Source organism: Thalia democratica, chromosome 2 (assembly GCF_965202585.1).
Source record: "Thalia democratica chromosome 2, ktThaDemo2.hap1.1, whole genome shotgun sequence".
In the NCBI taxonomy this organism is placed as follows: domain Eukaryota; kingdom Metazoa; phylum Chordata; class Thaliacea; order Salpida; family Salpidae; genus Thalia; species Thalia democratica.
The window spans coordinates 24560579-24573287 of NC_139166.1; positions in this window are offsets into that span (position 1 = coordinate 24560579).

Below are 12709 nucleotides of genomic sequence, written 5' to 3' on the forward strand. Positions count from 1 at the left end.
TTGATCTTATTTTGTAGAAATTAATCTGAGCTATCAGACACTTTTAACCGCTTAAAAAAACTCAAAGTAACTTTTGAGATATAAGCGATCAAAGAAAGGGCATTCAATAGGTTCCTTATGGAAGGCGAAAACTAAAAATGCGAAAAAAGACTATTTCACTAAAAATCTATCTCCTCCTTCATTTTTTGAGTAATCTTTCTCAAATTTTTACAGAATGTGTATCATTAAACTTTAAAGAGATCTATTGTAGGAATTTTTTTCATTTTGAGTAAAAAAAAAAATATTGTCAAAAAACTACCCTTTTTTTTAGTTTTTTGTGGATAAAATTTTTATTTTTCAAAATTTCAAAAATTCCAACATTAGGATTCTTCAAAATATTAAAAGGAACATTTCCTGAAAATTTGAAGTCTCTAGGTCAAAAAATGAAAGAGGAGATAGGTTTTTAGTGCGTTTTAAAATTTCCGAGAAAATTGACCCCGAAAAATTTGCGGTCCATACGTTTATATTGAAAAATTTTTACAAAAAATTAAATATCTCAAAAGTTAAATGATATTTTTGAATTCTATAAAAACTGGTTTGTAGTTTGTAATTAAAGCTTTCGTATAAAAGCCTAAGTTAATTTTTGTAAAAAAAAATGTTGGACCCCCCCCCCTATGGCCTTAATTGTCTCCAACTAGCAAGAGCTTCCAAAAAGTTTTACACTATTCTTATAGTATAAGCTTCAAAAACGTCAAAACACGTTAATAATGCTTTGCAGATAGACTTTCTGGCTAAATAAATTTAACAACTTTAGAAAGTTTATCATGAACAAGTTTCTTTTAAATATTTTATCAAATCATATTCCTCTTCAATACAGCACAAAAGAGTGTAATCAACAAAATGTAAAAATTAATTTTGAACACAACTTTTAACAAGTTCTTCTGTTAAAAAGCCCATTTAAGTAGAATATTATTGTATTCAAAAACTTGTTATGCTATACAGATTTGTAAAACCACCCTATTTCATAAACTACATAATCATTACTAAGCTGCTATAGTAGGGATTCCACAACTCATTGATATTGCCCAAATGTAGAATTTCCTTTTCCATGTAATTTTATCATTAAAAACTATTTATAAAAAATTAATCGTAATCCAAAGCTAGTGATACCACTTCTTAGTTCTAAAATAACTGTATTAGAGGCTGATCAACTAATATGTGACAATATAAAAAAATTAAAGAAGATGGTGTGAAGTTCACACTGTGAACACAGGCAGTTTAAAAGATTTTTCTTAAACAACCTTTCCTTTCCATACTTTACAAAATTTTTAGCAGCAATCACTAAAACTTTTTCAAAACGCACAAATTCTTGAACCATAAAAATTCTAAAATCAGCGTATTTTTCAAACTTAGCTTACTGCTTGAAACCTGATTATTATTATGTAATGATACTTATAATAATCTTAATTCTAAATTTCTGTAGACATGTTTAATAAATTTTAGCTTTACTGAGGAATATATGATATAGAAATATCTTATTGACAAATCAGCTGTATAAAACTGTTGTTTGTTATATAGTTAAATATATGTTTAGCGCCAACTAAATTTGTAGAGCACTATTAACCAAAACTTTTTGAAAAACTATTATAATATACATATACCACAGATATTTTTGTGTCAAAACTTTATTCCAACTAATGGCGTTTCACTGCTCTAAAATAAATTTAAGAACAGATCTACGGAGTCTCAAAAAAGTCTCAAGAAAGACTCCGTAGATCTGTTCTTAAATTTATTTGAGAGCAGTGAAACGCCGTTAGTCGGAATAAAGTTTTGACACAAAAACATCTGTGGCTTATATTCCAATAAGCTTAGCTTACCAGGATCTCCAGGATTTAACCCTTTTAATGTTACATCTTATATATACATATATATACATATATATACATAGAAAACAAATTGTAATATAAGGTATAGAAAATAACTAACAGGGTTGCCACTCTTTGAGTCAAAAAGCTTTACTAAATAACAAAAAACTTATTTTACAACTTGAAATCTTTATTTTAGTACACCAAGAAATCTTTAAATGTTATACTAAAGCAAAGTTAATATCAAAGCACAACATTTTACTAAAAATTCGGTCAAAAGAATATTAATGTATAAATTTAAGCAATATAATATTATAAGGTAAATCAACTTATATCTTAAAAACCAGCCTGAGCTAATCAAACTAATATCAGACTAGGCTGTGTTTTTCAAACAACTTAAAGTAGCCAGAGAGTGTTGTTTTTCTGTAACAAGATTACTATAAGTAATAAAGAAACATAAAAAATATAAATATGTAATGATCAACACTTAATTTACAGCAATTTAGAAAACTTCAATATTATCTATTTAATACAAACTTAAAAAGCTGTTTAAACTTATGTAATTGTTTATTGAATGAAAAAAAACGCTCAAATATTTGGTCAAAGGTCATGGTGTACAAAAAAACCAGGATACAGTTTAAAGACATGTCCAGGACAAACAATTAAACTGTTAAGCAAATTACAATATAATAAAAAAATCTAAACTTTATTTTATATATACCTCTATTTTAAGTAAAGGTAGATGAAAGAAGTTGTCAAAATGTTGGTCATATTCAAATTACTAATGGCTACATACATAAACCTATTATTTTTCAAAATAAATTCAATAAACATTGATATAATTTACAATACTTATAAGTGATCTAATTTTAAATTTGAAGCTTTTCAAACAGACTGTTTTGTATATATATAGAGTGGAAACATTTGCAAGCAAAAGTGATATGACAGCAAACTATAAAACAAATTTGCTCATGTGTTCAGTGCAATTTTCAAAATTTCAGCTTAGATCTAAGGAAACTTTTATGGACTACTTTCTAAAAAACTATAAAAGTTATAACCAAAAGTTTTTTGAGAAATAAATTTCTTTATAAACCAGCCACTCGTCGTAATTTAAATAAAATTAAAAGACTTTTTTTTCTGTCCTGGACAAGACGTTAAAAGGCATCCGTGGTGTGCGACTCGATAACCGAAAGGTTTTTCGTGCACCAGGTCCTAGGACCAAATATTTTGAGCGTTTTTTTGTCGTCCAATAAAATTAAAATTTTGTTAGTAATACACACATTTGGATTGAAGTAATAAAGTTTTTAAAGATAGTATTTATTAGATCTGCTTGTAACAACTGATCAAAAATACTTTAATTTAGTTCATGAAAAAACCACGACGATAAGAAACTTAATTCAAGCTTAAAATAGTCCTTTAAAAACATCTTATTTTAATGTTTCAAGTTGTAACATATATGATTTCCTTAAATTTTTTACGATACTTTCCGAGTAATTTTTATTAAAGCTGTGAAAAAAATATATAAATGAACACTACTCATAAAGTCTTATGTTATAACTTAAAATTTAACTAAGGTCATTTTTAAGTTTTTATATAATAACAATGTTTAACACAGATTTTACTTTGCAAACTTTTTTTTGCCGGTTAATACTGTTTCTACACACACTACTGTGTACAGGTGCACACCAACACAAGGATTAAATACATATAATGTTATATAGTTCTTTTTCATTCTGCACTTTAAACACAACCATATTTTTTATCGGCCGTGAGGAAAGTTAGTATACGTTTTTTATATAAATTGCTAGCTGAAACTTTTTACCAACATACCAGTACTATAAATTTTACAACATGAAGCTATTAAAAATTTTGTTATTATAGATGCTAAGCATAAAAAGCAGTTAATGTTTTACAACTGTATAATAAGTCATAAATAGAAAACTAGAAGTGGTGCTACTGAAAAGTAATTAAATATTGATGTCAAATGTTTATTAAGAAATTTCATCTATAGAAAAATTTTGGTAAAACAGCAATCCGTTAGTTCAAATGTTTTTAAGCAAGTACATGAGACACAACAAAGGTTCTTTTAGTATCAGTAACTACTTTTTTTTCAAAACACTTACGGAATTTAAAATATTATAAGGTACACTCTAATTTTAGCTGTGATATGCTAGCTCGATAAATTAGTAAACTTAACCTTAAACATGAATTACGGCTGTACTTTTTGATTTAAAGAAAAAATGGTATTGAAAACAGTAATAAAATTTAATTTTTCAAAAATTAGTTATTGTTGTTATTTTTTTATAAGTTTTAGTTTTTATGCAGTTAAATGTATAAATTAACACTAAAAAAACAAACATAGATAATAATGCTTTTAAACCTTGGCTTTAATGTGTGCGTTTAAGTCATGTTTTGTTTTTAAAAGTTACTAGCCTAATTGTTTTATTGAAGCATAGAAGAAGCTGCTAAAACGACTTAAGACATTGGGATCTAGCAAGTGGCTAGTATTTTATGTATGTAACAAATAAATTTAATAGACATATCGCTACAATGGCAACGATCTGGGCTGGCAAATGGTGGGACTTTTATAACGAAAAAGTGTTTAAAAAGTCACATATAGTAGTTGAATGACAAGAAAGTCCTTTTCAAGTTAATTCTATTGACTAAACTTACGTGAAGGTTTTTTATAATGTATAGTAAAGTAGCTTATTATTTTATAATCATTGAATTATAAAATTTTGTTGCATAAATCAAAACAATTACATAAAGTTTTAAAACAATGCTAGTCCGAAGAAAAATTAACACATTTAAAGTTATTTAACTTTATACAGTAGTTTTTCATAGTTTGAACAGCATGAGAGTGGGAGGGGAGATCATAATTTATGACTCACAATGGCTCTAAAAACTGAAAAATTATAGGTTGTCACTTTTAATGTCGAAAAGTAGACAAAAACGCTGTAAAATTGAAGATATTAGTTTTTTTTTTCACAATTACTTGAGTGTTGTAAAAAATTGTATTGGCCATTGGGCATAAATTTTAAATTTTGCAATATGATACGTTCCCTCATTTTATAAAATTATTTTTATTCATTGTTAAATTTTTCTATAGCCTTTATTTAATAAATTCGCTTCATACATAAAATACTTGCCACTTGCTAGATCCCAATGTCTTAAGTCGTTTTAGCAGTTTCTTCTAAGCTTCAATAAAACAGAGCCATTAAATTGAAGTTTCATTAAATATAGCTGTTTTAAAACTATTTCGTCTTTGATTTTAACTCGTCGTCTTTAGACTTCATACGCAAATTTGGAAAATATGATATATATTTCGTTTATTGATAACCTAATATATTTTTATTAGAAGTTTACTGTTGCAATACCATTCTAGCTAAGGGCTTAAAACAAATACGGCTTTAAAAGTTTTATTCAAATCATTAATTTATTCACATTTATTCAATGAATTATTATATACAACACTACATATTTGTTTACATAGTTAAAAATGCTTGTTTGACTTAAATCAGCTCAAATCAAATATCATGTTCATTCAAATTAAATTTTGCTAATAAGTTTTCTTTCCTGGTTAAACTTAAATAGGTTTACTTTAAATGATGACTACAGTATAAAAAATCACCAGCTCCTGAGGCTAACTAGGTTTTTAAATAATTTTTTTCAATTTAATGAAATTGAACTATCTTCATAGAGTCTTCTTTTTAACATTTGATTTTTTTAACTTGAAAAAAAAAACCTTTAACCTTCATGACATACTGAAGTTGTGTGAAATAATTGTCTGTAACCAAACAGAAAAATAATAGTTTTATAACTCTATTTCAGCTGTCAATAAAATGCTTTTTTCAAATTGTTTTAAATTTAGTTAAGCAGTCTAAATTTTTTTAAGCTTCATAACTTATTTATTTATTTGTAAGTTATTATTTCTTACTTTTAAAATTTTGGTTTTAAGACAACTATTTTTGAAAATGTTTATAGCGTTGATCCATACCTGATAACTTTATGAAATAAATGTCTTTTAAACAAAATTTAATCAAAAATAATCAAAAACAATAAATGAACCAAATTTAATGTAAACTAAAAGTCAAATACTTTGCTAAATCACAGTCAAAAAGCTTTAATAGTTGCTTAAGACCAATGCTTTAATTTTTCCAGAAAACGTTTATTGTTGCAAGGGGTAGAGTTTGAGACTGATTTATTTTTACCATAATAAAAAAATTTAAACTTAAAATTGGATGAAAGTTTTAAAAAAGTAGATAAATATATGGTGGCTCAAAACCTGGAAATACCTGAAAATAAATTATGGCAAAACAACCTGGAAGTTTTAGATATTTTGATAAAAACCTAGAATTTTGAACAAAATCAGTAAAACCTGGAATTTAGAACAATTTTTACATATAAGTAGTAAAATTTTGATTGGACACAAAAAATCTATCATATAGATTAAATTTTTTTGTCATCAACAAAATTTTTTATTAAAAACACATTTAAAGTAGCATACAGTAACTTTTTTATGTTGTTATACTGTATAACACAGTTTTTAACCTTAAACTATAGTTTGAACTAAAAATAGACCCAATAACCTGTTTTTCAAAAACCTGTCAGAAATTCAGATAATTTGGAAGAAATTTCTAAAAAATCACTGTTACACTTAAAGTTATGAAGTTTTTATATGACATAAAAGATGTTTCATGTAAATATTTTTGGTCATTATGAAATAAGTTTTTTATTAAATACACATTTAAAGAAGCTTTACAATATCTTTTCAATGTTGTCATACCAATGAAGACAGTTTTTTGCTTTAAACTTAATCTTATACTAAAAATAGACCCAAAAACTTGTACTTTCAAAACCTAGAAGAAATTTCTCAAAAACCCTTAGCAACCCTGCAGAATCTTATGTCATTAGTTAAAAATTTTTATGTGTCTTATTTCCAAGTTCATAACTCAGGGTTGCCACTCGGTCAGGAAAAGTCAGGAAATCAGGAAAAGTCAGGAAAAATTTATAAAAAAGACAAAAGTTAGGAAAAGTCAGGAAAAAATAGGGGGTTTTGAAAGAAAGTCAGGAAAAGTCAGAAAATTTGATAAAATTAAAAAAAAAGTCAGATTTTTTCAGTTTAAATTTACAAAATTCCTTCTTTTCCAAAGCCTTCAAATGGTAAAAATTAATTAAAAGTCCATTAAAGTCAGAAAAAAATTCCAAAGTTTTCCTAGAAATTTACAAAAAAGTTTAATTTTATTTCCAATGCCTTCATCTGGTATAAGTTAGTAAAATATCCTTTATAAAACTACAAAAAATTTTTCTAACAACATATTGAACAAGTACCCTACTTGAACAAGCAGATTTTGTAAGCTTTTAGTATTGATGATCTGTTGCAAGGACACTTCCATAGTGAAACTGTGATATATACACAAAAGTTAATCTAGCATAATTTTAGAAACAAGGTTTTAATTGTAAAAGTTCCTTATATGTTGTTTGTTTATCTAGATACATTTATGCTAGGAAATGCTAAAAAAATGTGTCTTTTTTCAGACAAGCTGTGTTTATAATGTAAAAATACAAGTATTTTGCTGATAGAGCTGTTTATTACAAACATCAATCATACACAGATGGTTTAAGTGATGTACTGGAAGTTTGATGATAGAATTCAGCAAAAAACTGCTGTTTTTAACCTGTATTAAAATTAGATTGAAAGCTTTATATAGTTTCAAGTGTTAGATTATGTATTTTAGAATAAGTTAAATTTAAGAGTTTGATTTAGAAAAGTCAGGAAAATTTTGGTAAAAAGTCAGGAAAATGTCAGGAAAAGTCAGGAAATTTTTCTCAGCTTGATCAGTGGCAACCATGATAATTTTTTTTTTGATAAACTAACCACTATCATCTCTATGTAAGACTCAAACATTATAACCTTGATAAGACCTTAACCTTATTGAGTATCAAAACTCAGTACAACCAAGACAGTTATGATTATGACATTTGAAAAATTTGGACTTAATACTTCTACTTAACTTAAAAAAACTTGAATGCATCACTTAATTAAGGGCATAGGGGGGGTAAACACCCTTTTTTGGTTTTTGATCTTATTTTATATAGTTTTTACTAAGCTACAAGATGCTTTTTACAGATTTAAAAAGTTCAAAATAATTTTTGAGATATAGCCGGTCAAAGTCGGAGCCAACAATAGGTTCCTTGTGGGAGGCACAAACTAAAACGGCAAAAATAGACTATTTTACTAAAAATCTATCTTCTCCTACGTTTTTTGAGATAACTACCTCAAATTTTCAGGAAATGTTCCTTGATATATTTAGAAAATTCTGTCGGAAGGAATTTAAAAAAAAATAAAAATTTTATATAAAAAATAAACAAAAAAACAGTTTTTTTTTTGTTTTTTTGTTATAAAATTTTTATTTTTTAATTTTTTAAAATTCTGTTCCGACAGAATTTTCTAAATACTGCAAGGAACATTTCCTGAAAATTTGAGGTAGTTATCTCAAAAAACGTAGGAGGAGATAGATTTTTAGTGATTTCTAGTTATTTGCTGTTTTAGTTTGCGCCTCCCATAAGGAACCTATTGTTGGCTTTGACTTTGACCGGCTATATCTCAAAAATTTTTTTGAACTTTTTAAATCTGTAAAAAGCATCTTGTAGCTTAGTAAAAACTATATAAAATAAGATCAAAAACCAAAAAAGGGTGTTTACCCCCCCTATGCCCTTAACTCCAAAAGATTCAATAGATTAAACTTATAACATATTTGAGGAACTTAATGATTAACCTCTTAGTTTTTAATTCCATTCAGTAGTTATTACATCACACCAAAAAATCAAATTATTACAAGTTAATTATATAAGGTTCAACTTAAAAGTACTAATACATACTACTGTTCATGAAACTTGCTCAGTTTCACCAGGGCACAATTCCCACCAGCACAACTCCTAGCAGATTAAGTTTGAGAACGGCTACCGACCCAGGGTTAGGGGTAACAGTAATAGTAAAATGTAAATAAAAGAATATGCTAAAAGAATTAAAATAAATTAAAAGAAAAACAAAAAGAAGTAAAAAAAAAAAATTAAGTGGGAAATGTGAGTGTACCAATTTTCATAACCAAATGTTTAGCAATTTAACAAAAAAAAAGGTGTTAATTTTTTTTTTACTCTCACATTATAGTTACTGCATGAATTGATTAAGAAATCAGAAATGGATTGTAAAAGGTTTTCAATAAAGCATAAACATATTTTTACAACCAAATGCAAAATTTTTACCAAAAGAAAGGTTTCTATTCAGAGATGCACTCAAACTGATCTTTGATAAAAAGAGTATGAATATAAGCTCGAATCAGTAATGACCTAGCATAAAATTATGGTTATAATAGACCCAGAATATAATATAATTCCAGTATGATATTGGTGCAACATCATGCTTGGTAATTACCCTCAAATCTTCAAAAAATTAGTTACTGAGGCTTCAACTAAAAAATAAAATAACAGTCTAATTTCCACATAAGTGTGTGGGGCAGCTCTTGCAAAATTTTAGTTTTAAATTGATATTTTTTAATAAAGTTAAGTTTTCTTCTAATTAAACTTCAAAGTGCCACTAATCTAGAAATTAGGCTCTTTTGATACTATTATGAGTTTTTGAAATATTAGTTCTTGATTAACAGTTAATTTTTTCTGTTTTTGTCTCTTACTATTAAAAAAAAATTAATTGATTCTCAAGGCAATTACAGTCTTTATTAAAACATTAAGATTAGCTAGTGAGGATGTTTTAAATATTTTTTTTTTTCATTATGAAATTTACTACTGTTGTTAAAATATAGGAAATAAATATGCTTATCCTAGTTCTGCATATACATTTAAAAAGGTTTATACATATTTTAAAGTGTTTGTGAACATAAAGTTGCAAGCATGGTTTACAGTCATTCTCTTTTATTTTAAAATTAAATATATAAGTCTAGTGAAAAAATAAAGGTGCTTGAGGACAAATAGCTTTAAAAAAAGTTCTTAATAATTTTAGGCTAGTGTTTGATCACTCAGATAAGTTTTTTTGCATCACTAATAGTGACAAACCTAAATTTAGTACTACTAAAGCTTAACTTTTTAAGGTTTTGTTGTTTTGTTTATCAAAAGTTTATTAAAGCCCGTCAAACTATCAAATGTTAATCTTTAAACATAATTTAGAATATATAACAAACTTATTTAAAAAAATTTTAATACTTATCAAAGTTTTTTGTGCCTAGTTAAGATATTTATAAGTTTATTTACATAAGTTTTTGATTTCCAAATTCATTAAAAATAAAACTTCTTCCTTTTTTATTAGTCATTTTCAAGTTATGCTGATTTATTTTGTCTCAGATTTAATGGCATAGGGGGGGGGGGAGCATAAAAGCTATTTTTTTTGTTTATTTTTTATATAATATTTTTATTTTTTAATATTTTAAAAGTTCTTTCCGACAGAATTTGATAAATATATCAAGAAGCATTTCCTGAAAGTTTGAGGTAGTTATCTCAAAAAGCGTAGAAGAAGATAGATTTTTAGTGAAATAGTCTATTTTTGCCGTTTTAGTTTGCGCCTCCCATAAGGAACCTATTGTTGCCTCCAACTTTGACCGGCTATATCTCATAAATTATTTTAATTTTTTAAAATCTGTAAAAAGCATCTTGAGGCTTAGTAAAATCTATATAAAATAAGATCAAATTGTGAAAGTCTGCACCCCTATGCCCTTAATTTAGATTGAAAAAAGTTATATTTTTTCTATTGGTAAACTAAAGAAGCTTCAAAATTTTACATTAAAAAATAAATTTTAAGTTTATGCTTGACATTTTTATAACAAGTAAATTGTGTAATAACCTTAATAAATGATAATATAATTTTGAACTTTACAGTTAATGTATGTAGGGGTAGGGAGTAGAGCACATTTTTTTGGTCATATTGTAAAATTCGTACAAGTCCATATGATTTGGATGTGTTTTTGCTTCATTAAGAATCTAGGAAAAATAATTTGCAAAAAAAATAAGAAGTTTGCTGCGCATAAAACTAATTTCAACCCCAAAAATCACATATTTTACAATTTTTGACTTAAACAGTAATAAAATCACTTATACATGTCATAGACTTATAATTTACATCTTAAATGAAAGCTTGTACTAATTGACATAGATTTAAAGACAAATTAACTGCTTTTGATGTATTATGATGTTATAATCAACCTAAATATGCAAATTTTGTTTGTAAAATGGAGCTTTTTTGAAAATAAAAAATCATAGCTTGTTAATGATTTAAAAAAAATGTTTATTGTAAAACTAAACTTTTTAGGTATACTTACTTACCTTTAAAAGTTTAGGTGATGTGGTATGTATATTAGCGGGATATTTGATGTCATAGTTCATTTAGCTTTAACTGTTTAAAAAACCCTTAAATTATTATTCAATTAGCATTACAACAAATTAACAAAATATTAAAAAGGTATGATTTATTATATGCAAGATAATGTAGTATGGCATTTGACATTAAGTTAATGATTGCAAAATAAAGACTAACAAAGAAATAAAGAACATTGCAAAATAAAACAAACAGTATACTGTATCATTTAGTATTAACACTTATCATTATTGCAAAATGACTGATACTTTTTAAATTTTAGTATAAAACGGCTGTCACATGGTTGATAAAATCTAAAGGACTATCTGTTTGAAATAATTATGTAAACATAATACTCTTAAACATTTAATAAACTATCATTTAACTTTCTGTAAAAGACATCTGTTCTACTAAAAAATCTATTTGGATATGGTTTCTCAGTGAAAAAGTAATAGATCTTTCATTAGAAATATTCCATTCCCCTTCAATTTTACAATCAAGAATATAATTTATATGCAAGTTCAGCAAATCCACTTCAAATTATTTCCATCTTTAACTTTCATGAGGTGGTCCATCTTAACTAAATATGAAAAAAAAATTGATAAATTTGTAAAATTTCTGAATGAGATGGAGCAAAGATGGGTAGCAAAACAAAAAGTTTTATAGATTAAACAGATAAAAGAGAAAATTGAAAAAGGGAAGAAAAGAATCAATACATGCAGAAGCGCCTCAAACTGTCTAAAAGCTGGGGTGGGCCTGTAGTGAGCGTGGAAGAGCTGCATACTGTTTTAAAATCCCATCCTGATCAAAATGAAGTTATTTTTCGTACTGAGTTAACTTACTTTAGAGAGTCACACAAATCCACAAACATCACCCAAGTACTCTTTACCCCTAATTTATATTAGATATAATTTAGATATAGGCAAGTCACTATTGTGGTTAAGTATAAAATTGTTTTATAATAATATAGAACATTAAAAAAAAATATTAATTTTTTTTTGGTTTGTACGACCAGTTTCTTAACTTTGTCTTTTTATTCATATAACAATGGCCATTGTGACTATTTCTGTCTTATAAGTCCTAATGGGAACAAAATCAGGTGGCAGAATGTTGCATGAATTTTTATTTATGGTTTTGTGCAGTGCAGTTAAGTGTTAATTTATGTTTACATTTAAATAGTTACAATAGTAGTTTTTTTTTAATCAACTATAAAGTATTCTGATTTTAGGCAATAATTTACAGTTAAAGTAATTAAGTTAGTTTTGATTTGTAAAGATATAGCAAAAATAAATGTTGCGTGTTAAATTTTATATTTATTTTTAACTTGTGGTTCAATGAAAACACCGAATAGGGTTGCTACAAAGTCAGGAAAAAAGAAAAATACAAAAGCCAAAACAAAAGAAAATATTAGGGTTTTTGATGATAAGTCAATAAATTTGATATAAACATGGTCTTAAAAAGAAAGTTTATCATCACTAAAGACTGCATTTTGCTAAAGTTTTTT